The sequence below is a fragment of the Panthera uncia genome, chromosome B1, assembly GCF_023721935.1.
Source record: "Panthera uncia isolate 11264 chromosome B1, Puncia_PCG_1.0, whole genome shotgun sequence".
NCBI lineage: Eukaryota > Metazoa > Chordata > Mammalia > Carnivora > Felidae > Panthera > Panthera uncia.
The window spans coordinates 66,982,013-66,999,516 of record NC_064811.1 but is presented as its reverse complement, the minus strand read 5'-3'; the positions used below and the strand labels follow the sequence as shown (position 1 = coordinate 66,999,516).

At 39.9% G+C, this 17,504-nt stretch overlaps 1 non-coding gene and 2 pseudogenes across 1 annotated transcript; 1 reads left to right on the top strand and 2 right to left on the bottom strand.

Annotated features, from left to right (window-relative positions):
• The first annotated feature begins 6,859 nt into the window (after positions 1–6,859).
• Positions 6,860–6,966, top strand: LOC125924181 (uncharacterized; annotated as a pseudogene).
• Positions 6,967–9,104: 2,138 nt separating this feature from the next.
• Positions 9,105–10,675, bottom strand: LOC125923958 (vascular endothelial zinc finger 1-like; annotated as a pseudogene).
• A 1,353-nt stretch (positions 10,676–12,028) lies between these two features.
• On the bottom strand, positions 12,029–12,133 carry LOC125924076 (U6 spliceosomal RNA). Its single transcript, XR_007458261.1, has one exon. It is a non-coding gene; the product is annotated as a U6 spliceosomal RNA (small nuclear RNA).
• Positions 12,134–17,504: the final 5,371 nt, after the last annotated feature.

Sequence of the window (17,504 nt, the reverse complement as noted above, 5' to 3'; positions counted from 1 at the left end):
TGATGTAAGCAATGTCCTTATCTCTAAAAGTTGGTAATAAAAGCATTTACAATCTTCTGTAAAGTAGTGGTTTACAACCCTGACAGCTATCATAACTGCATTTTTCAGAAACGACAATAGCGGGGCCCTACCAGCCTTCCTAGCATTTTCGGAGGATTTTCCAAAGTCTAATGGCCTTATATGTGAGGATACCTCTTCTCTCTCAATCACCTCTTCATTCTTTTTGGTCTAGTAAGAAGGGTATAGATAGCACTGGGAATCGGGACCCCAAAGTTCTGGTTCCGACTCTACTTCAGATGAGTATTTACAGTTCGTTGCGGCATTATTAACTAATAGTTAAGATATGGAAATAACCTAATTATCCATCAAAGGGTGATTGGATAAAGAAAATGTGAAATGTATAGGAATATTATTCACCTTTTTAAAAAGGAGGAAATCCTGCCATTTGTGACAACACGGACGAAACTGAAAAACACCATGGCAAGCGAGATAAGCCAGACATAGAAAGACAAATACTTCATGATCTAAATAACCATAATCATAGAGACACAGAGTACAATGGTGATAGACAGGGGTTAGGGAGTGGAGAAGATGGGGAGATGTTGATCAAAGAGTACAAACTTATAGTTATTCAAGCTGAGTAAGGTCTGTGGATCTAACATACAGCACAGTGACTATAGTTAATAATGCTGTATTGTATACTTCAAAATTTGCTAAGAAGGTAAATCCTAACTATTCTCACCACACACACGAAAAAGGTAACTATGCGGGGTGATGGACATGTTAACCAGCCTGATTGTGGTGATCATTTCACAAAGTGTACAGATATCAAAACATCAAGTTACATACCTTAAATATATACAATATCTTTCTGTCAATTATACTCCAATAAAGCTAAAAAGAGAATGAATCTAAATAAATATTAACCATATAAAATAGTTTGTAGAAAATAACTATTTATGAATTTGGATGATTTGATTAATTGCTCTGGGCTTTTAGTTTCTGCATCAATAAAATGAGAAGGGACTAAATAATCTCTGAAGTTCCCTTTAATACTTGTATTATTTGATGCCTGCAACCAAGGAGAATGTTTAGTAAATCTGCATAAAATAAATAAGGTGAAGTGCTTTAGAACATGCCAACCCAAAATATACTGCTTTAGCATATTGATTATTTTGAGCTGAAGACATCTGAAAAACAGCAGAGGCGGAAAGAGCACTTGAACCTACTCTTTCTACCAAAAAATAGGTCATAAAATTTCTCATGAGAGGGGCGCCTGGGTGGCTCAGTTGGTTGAGCGTCAAACTTTTTTTTTTTTTTTTACTTTTTTTATTTGAGCATTCAACTCTTTTTTTTTTTTAAGTTTTATTTATTTATTAGAGATGGAGAGAGCACAGGTGCAGCAGGGGCAGAGAGAGAGAGAGGGAGAGACAGAATCGGAAGCAGGCTCCAAGCTGTCAGCACGGAGCCCAACACAGGGCTTGAACTCACAAACCGTGATCACAACCTGAGCTGAAGTCAGACGCTTAACCTACTGAGCCACTCAGGCACCCCTGAGCATTCAACTCTTAATTGGAGTGTCCAACTCTCACCCTGGGGTTATGATCCCAGGGTAGTGGATTGAGCCCATGTCAGGCTCCACACTGCTTAGGATTTGCTCTCTCTCTCCCTCACTCCCTCTCCCCCACTCATGCTCTTGCTATCTCTCACTCTAAAATTAAAAAAAAAAAAAAAAATTTTTTTTTTTTAATTTTCATGGGAAAAGGGCCTCCTTGACCAGGAAGAGAACGAACTTTTTTCATTGATTTTTCTCCATTGTTTTTCTATTTTCTATTTCATTTATTGCTCTAGTTTTTATTATTTCATTCTTTCTACTAGCTTTGGGTTTAGTGTGTTCTTCTTCCTCTACTTCTTTAAGTTGTGAATTAGGTTGTTGATTTCAGATCCTTCTTGTCTTTGAATGTAAGTATTTATAGCTATAAATTTCCCCCTTAGCACTATGTGTTGTGACCCATAGCGATGTTATGTCATGTTTTCATTTTCTTTTTTTTAAACACTGATTTATTTTTTGAGCGACAGAGAGAGACAGAGCACGAGCAGGGGAGAGGCAGAGAGAGAGGGAGACACAGAATCCGAAGCAGGATCCAGACTCTGAGCTGTCAGCACAGAGCCCGATGTGGGGTTCAAACCACGAGATTATGATCTGAGCTGAAGTCAGACTGAACCACCCAGTTGCCCCTCATTTTTTTTTTTTTAATGTTTATTTGGTGGGGGGGAGGGGCAGAGAGAGAGGGAGAGAGAATCCCAAGCAGGATCCCCACAGCCAGCACACAGCCTGACACAGGGCTTCATCCCAGGAACCTGTGAGACCATGACCTGAGCCAAAATCAAGAGTCAGACACTTAACTGACAGAGCCATCCAGGCAGCCCCATGTTTTCATTGTCATCTCTAAGTATTTTCTAATTTCCCTTGTGATATCTTTCTCTGATTCATGGATTGTTTAAAAGCACGCTGTTTGGGGCGCCTGGGTGGCTCAGTCGGTTAAGCATCCGACTTCGGCTCAGGTCATGATCTCGCGGTCCGTGAGTTCGAGCCCCGCGTCAGGCTCTGTGCTGACTGCTAAGAGCCTGGAGCCTGTTTCAGATTCTGTGTCTCCCTCTCTCTCTGCCCCTCCCCTGTTCATGCTCTGTCTCTCTCTGTCTCAAAAATAAATAAACGTTAAAAAAAAATTAAAAAAAAATAAAAGCATGCTGTTTAATTTCCATAATTTTGTGAATTTTCGACTTCTCCTTCTGTTATGAATGTCTCTAACTGCATCCCACTGTGGTTGGAGAAGATACGTTGGTACTTACCTTTTTAAATCTCTTGATTTTTAAGTGTGGCCTAACACATGGTCTTTCCTGGAAAATGTCCCGTGTGCACCTGAGCAGAATGTGCACACTGTAGTTACTGGGTGAAGCGTTCTGTACATGTCTGCTGGATCTACTTGGTTTATTGTGTGGTTTAAATCCTCTATTACCTCACTTATCTTTCGTCTGGCTGTTTCATCCATTATTGTGAGAGGGTGTTGAAGTCTCCAGCTATTATTGTAGAACTGTCGATTTTTCAGCAGTTAATTTCTTGAATTAAAAAATTCAACTCTATCCGTTTTTGCTTCTTGTGTTTTGCTGGTCTGTCATTGGGTATGTAAACATTTATAATTGTTATATCTTCCTGCTGTGTTGAATTTCAATTCATATATGGGATTCTTCCTTGACTGTTGTAAACTTTTTTGATTTAAAGTCTATTTTGTCTGGTATTTACACAGCCACCCCTGCTCTCTTTTGGTAACTATTTGCATCGAATATCTTTTTTCCCTCCTAGCTCCTGCAAGCTGTGTGTAAGCTGCTCCAGGAACATATGTCTATCTGGCTACTATGGGGCTGGGAATGGGACAGGGTAGCTGCCACTGTGCTAAGAGCCGAAATTGACCGATTACTCCAGGTAGATGCTATCAGAACTGAATTAAATTGTAGGACATCTGGCTGGTTTCAGAGAATTGCCTGATATGTGGAAAATCCACACATCTGGTAACAAAAGCATTACGTATCAATAGTGCGAGTAAATGAGAAACACACAGGATGAGTGTATTTTACCTATCCATGTGAGTGTTATGGGTTGAATTTTGTCCCCCAAATTCATGTGTTAAAGTCCTAAGCTCTAGTATCTCAAAATGTGACTATATTTTGAAATAGGGAATTTAAAGAGGTAATTAAGGTTAAATGGGGTCATCAGGATAGACCTTAATCTAATATGAAAAGGAAATTTAAATGCAGACACACACAGAGGAAGGACCAGGTGAAGACACAGGGAGAGGGTGGCCATCTGCAAACCAAGGAGAGAGGCCTCAGATGAAATCAATCTTACCAACACCTTGATCTTAGACTTCCAGCCTCCAGAATTGTGAGGAAATATATTTCTGTGTTTAAGCCACCAAGTCTAGTATTTTGTTCTGGCAGGCCCTAACAAACTAGCACTGTAAGCACAGACCATTTTGAAAATTTGGGAAACAGTCATAGAAAATAGCATAATTATGGCAAAATTCTTTGAGCCTACCAATAAAACTCAACAATATATTGTAAGCTAATAACAGTCTATACTTGCGTGTGATTAAAACTTTTTTCTGATACATTGTTTAGATATTTTATAATTCCATTTCCATATTGTACTGTATTCTATGTAGTGACTTTATCTAAAGAAAATTTAGTGTAGGGGGTGCCCGAGTGGCTCAGCCCGTTAAGCGTCTGACTTCAGCTCAGGTCATGATCTCACAGTTCATGGGTTTGAGCCCCGGGTCAAGCTTTGCGCTGACAGCTCGGAGCCTGGAGCCTGCTTTGGGTCTCTCTCTTCTGCCCCTCCCCACCTCTCAAAAATAAATAAACATTAAAAATTTTTAAACAAGGAAAAGAAAATTTAGTGTAAATTCAGAATGGAATATTATTCAGCCATAAAAAAGCAAATGAAGTTCCACCATTTGCAGCAATATGGATTAATCTTGAGGGCATTATGCTAAGCGAAATAAGTCAGACAGAGAAAGATAAATGCCATCTGATCTCACTTTTTGGAGCACCTAGAAACGTTGAGCTCATAGAAACAGAAAATAGAATGGTGGTTGCTGGGCCTGCGCAGTGGGGGAAATGGGGCGATGTCAGTCAAAGGGTACAAACTTTCACAGTTATAAGATGAATAAGTTCTGGGAATCTCATGTATGACATCATGACTATAGTTGACAATACTGTATTGAATACTTGAGATTTGCTAAGAGAGAAGATCTTAAATGTTCTCACCACACACACATACAAAAAGTCAAATATGTGAGGTTACGGATGTGTTAATTAACTTTATTGTGGGAATCATTTTACAATATACATGTACATGAAATCACATTATATACCTTAAATTTATACAATTATATTTTCGATTATACTTCAGTAAAGCTGGGGACAAAAAGAATGACTTTGTTTTGACCTGTAATGGTCAACATGAATATTTACATTGGATCACTGATGGGAATGTTAAAATAAAAAAGATTGGGGTGCCTGGGGCACCCCAGTGACTCGACTGGATAAACAACCAACTCTTTTTTTTTTTTTTCAAACGACCAACTCTTTTTTTTTTTTTTTCAACGTTTTTTATTTTATTTTTGGGACAGAGAGAGACAGAGCATGAACGGGGGAGGGTCAGAGAGAGAGGGAGACACAGAATCGGAAACAGGCTCCAGGCTCTGAGCCATCAGCCCAGAGCCTGACGCGGGGCTCGAACTCACGGACCGCGAGATCGTGACCTGGCTGAAGTCGGACGCTCAACCGACTGCGCCACCCAGGCGCCCCTAAACGACCAACTCTTGATCTCAGCTCAGGTCATGATCTCTCAGTTCGTGAGTTCGAGCCCCGCATCAGGCTCTGTGCTGACAGTGCAGAGCCTGCTTGGGATTCTATCTCTCCCTCTGACCCTCCTCAACTCCCGCTGTCTCTCTCAAAATAAATAAATAAATAACTTAAAAAAAAAAAAAGATTGAGGTGCTTGGGTGGCTCGGTTGGTTAAGTGTCCAACTCTTGATTGGCTCACGTCATAATTTCGTGGTTCATGGATCAAGCCCCACGTTGGGCTCTGCATTGATAGCTTGGAGCCTGCTTGGGATTCTCTCTTTCCTCTCTCTTTCTGCCCCCTGTCCCTTGCACACATTTGTGTGTGCGTGCATGCTCTCTTTCTCTCTCTGTCAAAATAAATAAATTAACATTTTTTTAATAAAATAAAAAACATTGCCACAAATTGAAAATGGGATCTTTATGGCTCAGGAAGACCTTCGTGGGTGACATGAGAAGGCAAGCACTCTGTCCATTTGGATCCTGAGAAGTAGACACAAAGACAAGGTTAGATGTTCAAGAGCCATATTGGGGAAAATATCTGTGAATGATAGGGGAAAGACAGGTGAGTAAGGAGGGAGAGGCTTCACAATGTCATGTATGTCTGACACCTGGAAAAGGATAAAGGGAAGGAAGGAGAGTTGTAGAGGAGTCTCAGACTACAAGGCAAGCTAAAAAAATCTCCACCAGGCTGATGGAGACTCTTTGAGCAAGTCCCCTGCTAAAGGAATGTGGTTTCTCATAAGGATGGGCCTTCATTAGTACCTCCATCATGTGCACTGACTGTCTGGGAGAAGCCAGCGTGGGGGAGAGTGGCCACAGCTCTCATAGAAGCTGCAGGTGAAGGTTTTCAGCCAACTGTGTCCCCCAGTAGGTTCCCTGGAAGACCTGAGTGGAGCATATCCATGGCCATACATACTCAATTTCCTTTGAAGAAACTATAATTGGTGATAGGCTGTTAAGATAATTTATATTATCTTGGGGTACCTGTTAAGCAGTTAAGCATCTGACTCTTGGTTTTAGCTCAGGTCATGATCTTACAGTTCGTGAGTTTGAGCCCCACATCGGGCTCCACGTTGACAGAGTGAGCCTGCTTGGGATTCTCTCTCTCTCCTCTCTTGCCCTTCCCCTGATCATTCTCTCTCCCTCTCTCTCTCTCTTTCTGTCTCTCTCTCTCTCTCTCTCAAAATAAACTTTTTTTAAAAAGATAAACTTATATCTTCCTTTATGATACTCATTTATTTTCAGGCATATTTATTCAAAATTTGGCCCTCATCATAATTGCAATCATTGTTTTCTATATTCTTTTTATGATCCTTTTTTTTGGTTATGATCCTTTTTATGGGAAAAATAGATATATAAAAATGCGAATAAAGAGGTAAAAAAAAAAAGCATGGTTTTCCTTGAAATGATTTGAGTTTGCATTAACCAACCTCTTTTAAATGCCACAACTATTGCTTCTCGGCCTTTTGGCTTAGATCAAGTGTAGTATCTGTTCTTACAGGTTTAATAAAATGTTGCAACTATTTTTTCTCTACATTTTGTTTATTGAGACACACTAATTAAAAGGCACAAACAGAGGGCATGTTTACATGGACATTATAACAAAACATATACATTAAAAGTGTAGGAATGTGTTGCCTTCCTGCTAAACAGAATGTTCCTAAGTTTTTATATGTACAGAAGTTGTACAACTTAATGTCCTAAAGTACAAAAGATAATTTATAAAGTTATTTTACACTAAGTACTATTTTATTTTTTACTATGTAGTTCAACCCCCTCAAACTGTTTTGTATAATGACACACAGATATCTGTCCATGATGTAGGAAGTCTGCCTCAGATGTAAGGTGTTTGATGCTTGAACTGACACAGTGGGGTATAAACTGAAGTCATCCAATTTGATAGTCAGTCCTGCCAACATTCTGCAAGATTAATACAACTAAATTTCATTTCCTTTAACTGCAAGATTAAAAAGGGGGGGAACCCCAAAAACATATTGTAACTTAAAAAAAATCACAGCATCTTGGTTTTAGGAACTTTTTTTTTTTAACACAATGCTTTAAAAACATGAATGTGTGGCTTAATGGTGTAAAGAGTATCTGTTTCCCTAACGTTTGGTTTCTACTTTACATACAGAGATAAAACATCCTGCTAAGAAATAAAAAGCACATGTCTTAACGTGCAGAATCATTCCTGGGTTCCTACAGGGAGTACAGATAAATGCCTGCCTGAAAACACCACCAAGCTGATACAAGTGTTTTTTCAAAGAAAAAAAAAGTGATGTCCATGTTTACAAAGTTGAACAAATCTGCACAATACTTGATTAAGAAATGGAAGGAGAAATTAAAAAAAAAAAAAAAGATACACTCTGCTTGTTCTGAAGGGGCATACTACCTAGTCCTAGCTGGTGGTTAGAATACAAACTGTATACAATTTAATATAAGACATAAACTGCAGTGAGCAACTAACACATCTTTCCCTATCATAGCATCAACAGGTTCTGATTGGGAAAGAGAGGAGAGGGGCATATCACATCCCAGTGCCTCCAGCATCTTCCAATTTAAAGCAATATATTTTGGCTGTTCTAAAGTACTTCTTGGCCCCTGAATAAGAGTCCCATGGCCTCTGTTTGTTAGGGGTCTGCCTGTTCACACACTTGACTTTTCCACTGTCAGTTGAGGCCTTTTCTTACCAAAACAAAATTTGTATATTTTGGTTGTTGTTGTTTTTTTTTTAAGTCAACTACAATGCTATGTTCTATCAGGATTAATATGCTGAGTGATATTTACATCTCCAAATATCAGGTCACGATCTCTATTATATGTTGAAAGTAGAATCATAAATTATTATACGCTTTGCATATCAGAGCTGCTATCATCTTTCCCATAAAGAATGCTGCCTGAAATTAACATATTCTCAAAGGTAAAATGCATATTCTCCGAAATGCATTTTATTATGACAATGCATGTATTTACCCATAAAAACAGTAAGCACAGACAATTCTATAGTAGCTCTCACAAATTCTAAATTTGTGGATTTAGGACTTCAGGTTAAAATCAGCCATCCAGCCATCCACCTTGCATGGGGAGAAGAGTTCTGCTAGTGTTTAGAATAAAATGATTTCTTGGGATTAGAAACAGTAATGCTGTTTTTTTATTTTGAAATGGGTTTTGCTTTTTTATGATTGGTTTTAATTCTGGCATTTCATCTTGCCAGCTACTATCCTGTTTAAGCAATGCTGTCAGCTAAAAGGAATTTCTGATTAAACTAAAGTGGTCCAGTGATAAATTACATATACACCCTGCTTTGAATAATCCCAGCCAAATTGGAGAAAAATGCTACTACACTATTATTAACTAATGTAATGAAATATCCCCATTTCATGGTTTACTTTTTTAAAATTTTTTAATGTTTATTTATTTTTGAGAGAGAGAGACAGAGCACAAGCAGGGGAGGGGCAGAGAGCGAGAGACACAGAATCCAAAGCAGGCTCCAGGCTCTGAGCTGTCGGCACAGAGCCCAACACAGAGTTTGAACTCAGGAACCGTGAGATTGTGACCTGAGCTGAAGTCAGCTGCTTAACCGACTGAGCCACCCAGGTGTCCCCATAGTTTACTCTTTGCTTTAATAAATTAAAAGTAAGTTGCTGGGAAATATTTACTTTAACCCCTTTTTTTAAATTTTATAATGCTGTCTATCAAGGTGGTGATGTGGGTAAGGCTTGGGGTAAGAAAGGCATGCCCTCTACGGGCCTCACTGCTATATTGAGAGGGCCAGCTAATGTCACAGGTGTTGGCAGGTTCACTGGAGACATGATCGTGACAGGGTGGGCTATATTCACTGGAGCAGTGACAGAGGAGAAGGTTGACTGGGGTAGTGAATGTTAAAGGAGAGGTCATGGATAATGGGCTGGTTATAGTTACAGGGTGCCCTCTGTTCGTTGGGCTGGTTATGGTAACTGCATTTGAAACATTTACTGGATGCTTCATGCTCGTTGCTGCTGCCACTGTGATTGGGTTTGACATCGCCCCAGGTGACACGCAGGACATTACATTGAATGGAGCAGTGAGAGTCACAGGTGTCATAGCAGCCACGGAGGTCTGGCACGGGTTGGCAGCTTCTTGCTTGCTTGCTTTGACAGCTTCTTCCCCCAGTTTCAGTGTCCCCACCTGCTTCCCCGGTCATCTATCACATGTTGTTGTTGCCGCTGCTGCTGCTTCTGGCTGCCGGTCTCCACTCATGCATGCATGTTCTACTGACGCCTTCTTCACATGTATTACAGCTGATACCTTGACTCTGCCCGTGTGTCTTTAAGTGGCTGGTGATGTATGCTGCACTCAGAAGCTTCCCACAGACGTTACACCGTACCTTGCCTTCGTGGCGCCCCGTGCGTGTCCGCAGTCTGTCTTTGGTGGCCAAGGCAACAGGGCACGTCTCGAGAAGCCTTTCCCACAGACACTGCCAGTATGGGGTTTGGTGCTGCCTCCTTCGTGAGACCTCACATGAGAAGTCATCGGCCCTTTCTCTTGAAGCGCTGATTGCAAACAGGGCACTCGAAGGGCTTTTGGTCCGAATGGGAGAGCCTGTGCCGGTTGAGGTGGTACACATCCCGGAAGGCCTTCCCACACATCTGGCAGGCATGGTTCTTGACAGGCTTACTGGGTTTCTTGACGGCCGGGGCCACGGCCATAGCTGTGCTCCTGGCACTGCCGCTGGGGTTGGTGCCCGAGGAAGACGCAGTGACTGTTGATAGGATGCCAGCAATGGTAGAGACCAACGAAGTTCTGCTGCTGTCCCCGGCGATGGTGGAGATGAGGGGAACCACCGTAGTGGGAGTTTTCTTTGACCGGGACACCAGCTTGATCTCTGTGTGGCAGGACTCATGGTGCCTCAGATGATAGCTGTCCCTGAAAGCTTTACTGCAGTTAGTGCACACGAATGAACTTTGGGGTGTTTCTTTTTTAATCCTGATGGCATCCTTTCATGTTTCTGGTGCCACTTGAGGTTTCTGAGTTATGGAGATTGGAAGCAATGGTTTCTGATCAGGGGGCTCTGCAGCAGGGCTCTGGAGGGGCAGCAAGCCGTTCTGTGCTGCCTGCTCGTGGCGATGGGAGGCTTCATGGGCTGCCATTTTACAATTTCAGATGTCTGTGGCAGCATAAAGTATTTTTACAGAATTGCTGAAGCTCACTCTCACACACGGGTCACACCAGGTCTCTGCTTCTTGAGTGAAATGCTGTAGAATGCCTCGACCACCACGGGAATCACTTTCTCAGGATTCTTAGGATCCCCACATTTCTACATGAAGCCTTCTTTTTTTTATATAGAATTTTTTTAAATGTTTATTTTTGAGAGAGAGAGAGAGCAAGAGCGGAAGAGGGACAAAGGATCTGAAGCGGGCTCTGTGCCGAGAGGCATGAGCCCGATGTGGGGCTCAAACTCACGAACCGTGAGATCATGAGCTGAGCCCAAGTAGGACATTCAACCGACTGAGCCACCCAGGCGCCCCGTTACATGAAGTCTTCTAACAGGGGAACTGGGTTTCCCTAACTTGTTCTCTGAGGAAGAGACGAGTAAAATAACAACCATCGCCTGCCTTCAGTTAAGTGATTAAAAAAAAAAAAAGAACTTCTGGGGAGACTTTTGACTAGTATCATCAAACCAAAGCTTTAATTTTATCTCCCATCTCTTTCAACTTTTTTTTTTAAGTTTATTTATTCATTTTTGAGAGGGACAGAGAGAGTGAGCAGGGAAGGGGCAGAGAGAGAGGGAGAGAGACGATCCCAAGCAGGCTCTGCACTGTCAGCGTGGAGCCCAACGTGGGGCTTGAACTCATGAAACATGAGACCGTGACCTGAGCCGAAACATAGAATCAGATGCTTATCCGACTGAGCCACCCAGGCGCCCCCCCCCCCCATCTTTTTCAACTTTAAGGCTTTTTTAATCCTGTGCAAGCTTTCCTTTTTCTGGGGTTGGCGAAAAACAAAACAGAAATGCTATTTCATCACCCAGGGTGGTAGGATGTAACAACGTGAAATCTCCAGTGCCAGAGGGCACAAAAAATTGTACTGAAACAAATTAGCATCAGTGAGTCATACCTTGAATGTCTTGTTAGGAGAATCCATCAAACATCTTAACAGCTGTGGCTTTTGCTTTCCACCAGGTTATCTGGAAAGCAAGCAGGTATTAAATTGTTTTAAAATATAAATTCAATAGTATGCTCTAGGAAAAAAAACAAGAGAATTTAACACTCCCATTTCTCCAGGAAAATCTACTTAAGACTGAAGCTGAGTGAGTCTACTCATACCTTTCCATAGAAAAGACTGAAATAGTCTCTTTACCCATTCAGCTATCATGGGTTCTAAATTATTTTTCCAACAATTTTCACTGCACACATCGCCAAGCCCAGGATCAAATATTAGCTTTCACACTTCTCCAGCAGGTGGAAAAAAAGATTTTAATTGCTGAAAAAAATTAAATAGAAAACCTAATTAATGAGTTGATCAATAAATGCTTGGCACGTGTTTTATCCAGGAAAAGAATTAACACAAGTATTCCAAAAGATTGTTCATCTAGCTTTCCAAAAATAAGTTATAGGTTTTTCTTTTACATAAAGATCTCAAAAATATGGAACGCTTCTCGAATTTGCATGTTATCCTTGCGCGGAGGGCATGCTAATCTTCTCTGTATCATTCCAATTTTAGTATATATGCTGCTGGAGTGAACCCTACAACTATTTAATAGAGATGAATACTATTGGATCCCAATTTTAGTAAGCAAGTACATCCCTCTGAAGCATCAAGTCTCTAACTAACATGATTCTAATAGAGCAGCTGAACTGCTTTTCTTATACTCTTATCTTCTATATTCTGGTATTGAACTACTAGGTCAATATGCTATATTATTCATGAAATTGTTATAGTGCAGAGGGCATAAATCTTTTTCTCTTATTCAAGTAAGATACCTACTAGTTTTCACAGGAATTCCAAACATAGAATGAGACTATACCTCATTACGGGTTTATTTCCCTAGAAGAAAAACTGTAATGTTGCTGTTGATTACTTTATAGACCAATGTGTAGATGAATTCCCCCATTTCAAAAATATACATCAATATAATATTATTAAAATATACATCGGGGCGCCTGGGTGGCTCAGTCGGATGAGTGTCTGACTTTGGTTCAGGTCATGATCTCATGGTTGAGAGTTCGAGCCCCACGTCAGGCTCTGTGCTGACAGCTCGGAGCCTGGAGCCTGCTTCAGATTCTGTGTCTCCCTCTCTCTCTGCCCCTCCCCTGCTCAGAGTTCTGTCTCGCTCTGTCTCAAAAATAAATACAAACATTTTTAAATAAAGTATACATTAATCCGTTAGTTTTGTCCTTTCTGTACTCTATATTTATTTACTTGTTTTCTCATTTTCCCTGACATAATTATACATAGAGTTCAATAAAAGAAAAGTTTCAGTGTTTGCATTTCTTTTCTGGACTTTATCATTATTCATTTTATTTTGTTATCATTACTGAAAATAACTTTGTTGTATAGAAGAAAGAAGGTCAAAAAAAACCAATATGCTTGTTCCAGGTGTCAAATACACTAGACTCACCACTGGAAGGCTATACTCTGGGGTAGGTTATTTCCTCAGCCTGGCAATCCCAGACTCAAATATTAGGTCCACCAGCCTCAAAATATTAATTTCAGAAAAATTAATTTACAAATTGGCTTTGCTTAGGTCATGTCACAGAATAATTCAGAGATCTTTTACATAAGTAGCATATTAGGAATTTACTTTTGTTTACAATCAAACAAAGGTAAAAAAAAGATTTTTTAAAAAGATGATAAAACAGGAAGAAAAATGATAGTCTAGGAATAGGGGTTCTGTTTTCTTTCACTGAAGTCTCTGATTGACTGGAAGTTACCCTTGAGAGCCCATCATGGAGTCTGCCCTAGAGCATGCTACTGGGTCCCAGGGAAAACAATTTCAGTTGCTTGCAGACTCTTTTGAACAGTGGTTCTCCAAAGTTAGCAGGTTCTAGGAGAGCTTGTTAAAACACTGAGTGCTGTACTGATTCCTTAGGTTTGAGGTGAGGCTGGAGAATTTACATGTCTAACAGCTTCCCAGATACTCTTCCTCTGGGAACCACACTTTGAAACCATTGCTCTGGAAAGCCATGAGAGTCTTAGCTATAGTGTATCACGTCTGCCTTTGCTCTCCTGTTGACAGCTCTATCTAGTTAAACCAAAAGTGCATCATTTTCTTCATCAGAAATTCTAGTTACCCCCTTTTGGTTACTGTCAGCTCTCAAAGGAACAGAGGTGTACATAAGGGCTGCTTTTTGACACAGTATTCTTAGTTGGCTTTAACCTTGAGATAATGGCTGCATAGCAACACTTAAACACCTATATATCAGACAATGGGGAAAGACAAAAAGATCAATGCAATCATGAATATCATAAGAAATATTTAGAACCCACTTTTACATTCAATTCTTTAGTCAGCCTAGAACTATCCAATTTGGGTCACGGTTAAATTATGTATCACAGATTTTTGTTCAAGAACTTGCAGTTAGGTGAAACAAAAAAATCCTTGTATAAACCAGTGACATGCAGCGTCTCAGACCATTCCTGGTAATTTATCATCCTAATAAAATAAAGAAACTGGTGGGTTTGTTTTTGAGTATTTGGAATCTAACTGATCACTGATGTGTGTTGGGTTCGCTGAAAGCCAACACTGGGATGGAATTTTGCCTATAGGGCATTTATTAGGGATGAACACTTGGGAGGTAGATAGGAGTAGGATTAAGCAGAAGGTGAAAACAAATGGTCATGCAGACCTTGCAAATCCTTGGCCAAACCACAGGGAGCTCTGGGGCATATAGGACTCATCAAACTTAACCTTCTTTGGGCCAAAATGGCCAGGCCTTTATACCCCTGCAAGATCGGTTAGATGTTGACCATGAAGTGACTTCTGGAGCTAAGGCAAACCTTGGCAGCTGAGAGTAAATCCTGTTCACCAGAATCATGCCCAAATTACACCCTGCATTTTGATGAGGTAAACACAGGGAGAAATGTCCCAGGGATTCTCATTAAGTAGACAAATGTGCAGTTTAAGGTAACTTGAAGGTATCAGTTGCTGCTTTGATTTAGTTGGTCTGATTATTGAGGACACATGCCCTGAATGGAGTTAAACAAATCACATAATGGGTTCTATATGACTTCGTGAGAAAATAATAAGATAATAGCTTCCATTATCAGCCCCACATCTCTTTTATATTCTTGATGTCTTCTGGGTTTCTTCAGGGCCCTGGAAGATAACAGTTATAGCAGTTAATTATTGGAAGCCTAGGGTGTAATTAAGGCATGTAGATGTATTGGGACTGATAATATTCTAGAGGGTTCCAGTGTCAATTAATCCAATAGTTGGAAAGTCCAATGGTTAGAAAGTCCAGTGGTTAGAAAGAATTGCAGTCATTCAATTATTTGAGAATGATATTTAGGGATTTTAAAGCTCATTGCCAGATCATGGATCTTGATCCATAGATGATGGGAGAAAGATGTTTATACCAAGGACTATAAAAACTCTCAGCACAAATGATTCCAGTCCAAACTCATACACTAAGAGCCTTGACCAAACTTTAACATGGTTCTGAGCAGACTAAGGCCATGTCCCTGGGATGACTGCCCCTCCCCCTACCTTGCATTTCTGAGGGGAAGAGCTCAAGACTGCCAAAAGAACTTGCTATTTGTTTCAGTCAATATCTGATGATAGGCCCCTGACCTTCCTTTCTTAGAGCACTTACTGAAAAGGGCTTACAATCATAAATTCTTCCTCTGCCCCTTTGAGATATATTTGTATTTCCTATGACCAAGAGTGTCTTTCCCAAGGACCAAAAAACCATACCTTTGAAATGTAATAATGAGAAAGGATAGGGTCTTTGCCTCCAGTCTTTTGGGGGAGGGTAGAAGCCTAATTTTGATAGATGCTAGTTAGCAGAAACAGATGGTCTAATCACATTTACGTCGACCAACTCTCTTGCCCTTTTTATGTAATTTTTCACTTCCCTGACTCTGCTTAAGCCTATACTTGCTCCCCCCTCTCTCATCCCTCATACTCCCTTTAATATGCCCTATCATCTCTGCACAAATTGGAATGGACCTCACTTCTTTCCCCTATGGCTGTAGTTACTAAATAAAAGCTGCTTTTACCACTTTATCAAATGTCCAGCTTTGTTTATCTTTGACAATACCCAATGGTATCTTATTGATATATTGATCGTTTGGAGATAGCTTTCTACTTTTGGAAGCCTTCTACTTAGGGAGACCACTTAATGAACCTCAGCATAAGATCTCCAGTGGAACTGGATATCTGGAATCCCAAACACATCACGCTGGTGGTGTGGACTGAATTGTGTCCATCCAAAATGCTTATGTTGAAGCCCTTACCAACAGAACCTCAAACTGTGACTATATTTGCAGGTAGGGTCTTTAAAGAGGTAATTAAGTTAAAATGAGGTCATTAGGGTGGGCCCTAACCCAAGCAACTGATGTCTTCATAAGAAGAGGAAATTTTGATATACAAGAAGATATCAGGGATACTTATGCACAGAGGAAAGACCACATGAAGACACAGACACACAGCGAGAAGGAAGCCATCTGCAAGCCAAGGAGAGAGGTCTCAAAAAAAAAAAAAAAAATCTTGCTGGTACCTTGATCTTGAACTTGTAGCCTTCAGAACTGTGAGAAATAAATTTCTGTTATTTAAGCCACCAGGTCTGTGGTGTTTTGATATGGTAGTCCTAGAAAACTAATACAGCTGGAAAGCATATTTCCACAAGAGTATGCATTGGAACTTAGGAAACCTATTTAAGGTTGAAATTTCCTTTCTAGTATGTTCTAAGGCTGACTTCTATTGGTGTCTCTTCTTATATCTTATGATGGTACATGAGGGAGGAGTATGTCTAGAAATGCTCCTTTTGGAAATGTATCTCATACATGTTGGACATATACTGTGAAAATGGTATTTTGAAAATACCTGACAATATTAGAAATGTACCAGGAGGAATCTGTCATAGTAGGAGTCAAGCCAGGCTTCATGAGAACTTCCTATAAAATTTTCATATGGTGACAGTTTATGAGTATTTTGAGGTAAAGATTGTATTATTATTATTATGCTGGAGTAAAACTTTAAATTAAGGAAGATTATGATTTTTGAAAAATTCAGACTGTTCTCTTATAATAGATCATCTCGTTTTATTTTCTTAGAGTTTGGGGAATGATATTCACAGTGACATTTCTGAAAGTCTCTTCTTCAGTTCCTTAAGTATTTCACCTGTAGAATAGGGTGTTTAAAAATTATTATTAATAGACTATATTAAAGGAATTCCTTATGTTGGAAAAACAAATGTATATATGTATATGTATATATATATATATATATATATATACAGAAAAGTTTCATATATATATGCATATATATATATATACGCATATATATATGCAGAAAAGTTTCAATATGACCAGAAAATTTACAAACTATTATTTAAACATACTCAAAGATTTGCAATTTGGGTAACTGGAGGAGGTCTTTCTATATATTTTTAAAATAGTTCTTAAAGTGGAGATTCCAGGGGCGCCTGGGTGGCTCAGTCGGTTGGGTGGCCGACTTCGGCTCAGGTCATGATCTCGCGGTCTGTGAGTTCGAGCCCCGCATCAGGCTCTGTGCTGACTGCTCAGAGCCTGGAGCGTTTCAGATTCTGTGTCTCCCTCTCTCTCTGACCCTCCCCCGTTCATGCTCTGTCTCTCTCTGTCTAAAATAAATAAATGTTAAAAAAAAAAATTAAAAAAAAAAGTGGAGTTTCCAAAGTTGCTCTATTTTTCAGGTTTTCCTGAGTTATCATATGCTAATGATGGAAAAAGGCAAAGAAAAATCAGGTAAAAGTATTTTTCAACAACAGTTCAATATTGTTTGAACCAATTTGTCCCTGCCATTGTGGGTTATTTCTTACAGCATTTAGTTGTCCTGTTTTTTAAGTTTTCTTTAATCTAGAACAGTTTCTCAAACTTTGTGTTCCATGCCTTTGACATTTATGAAGAGTACAGGT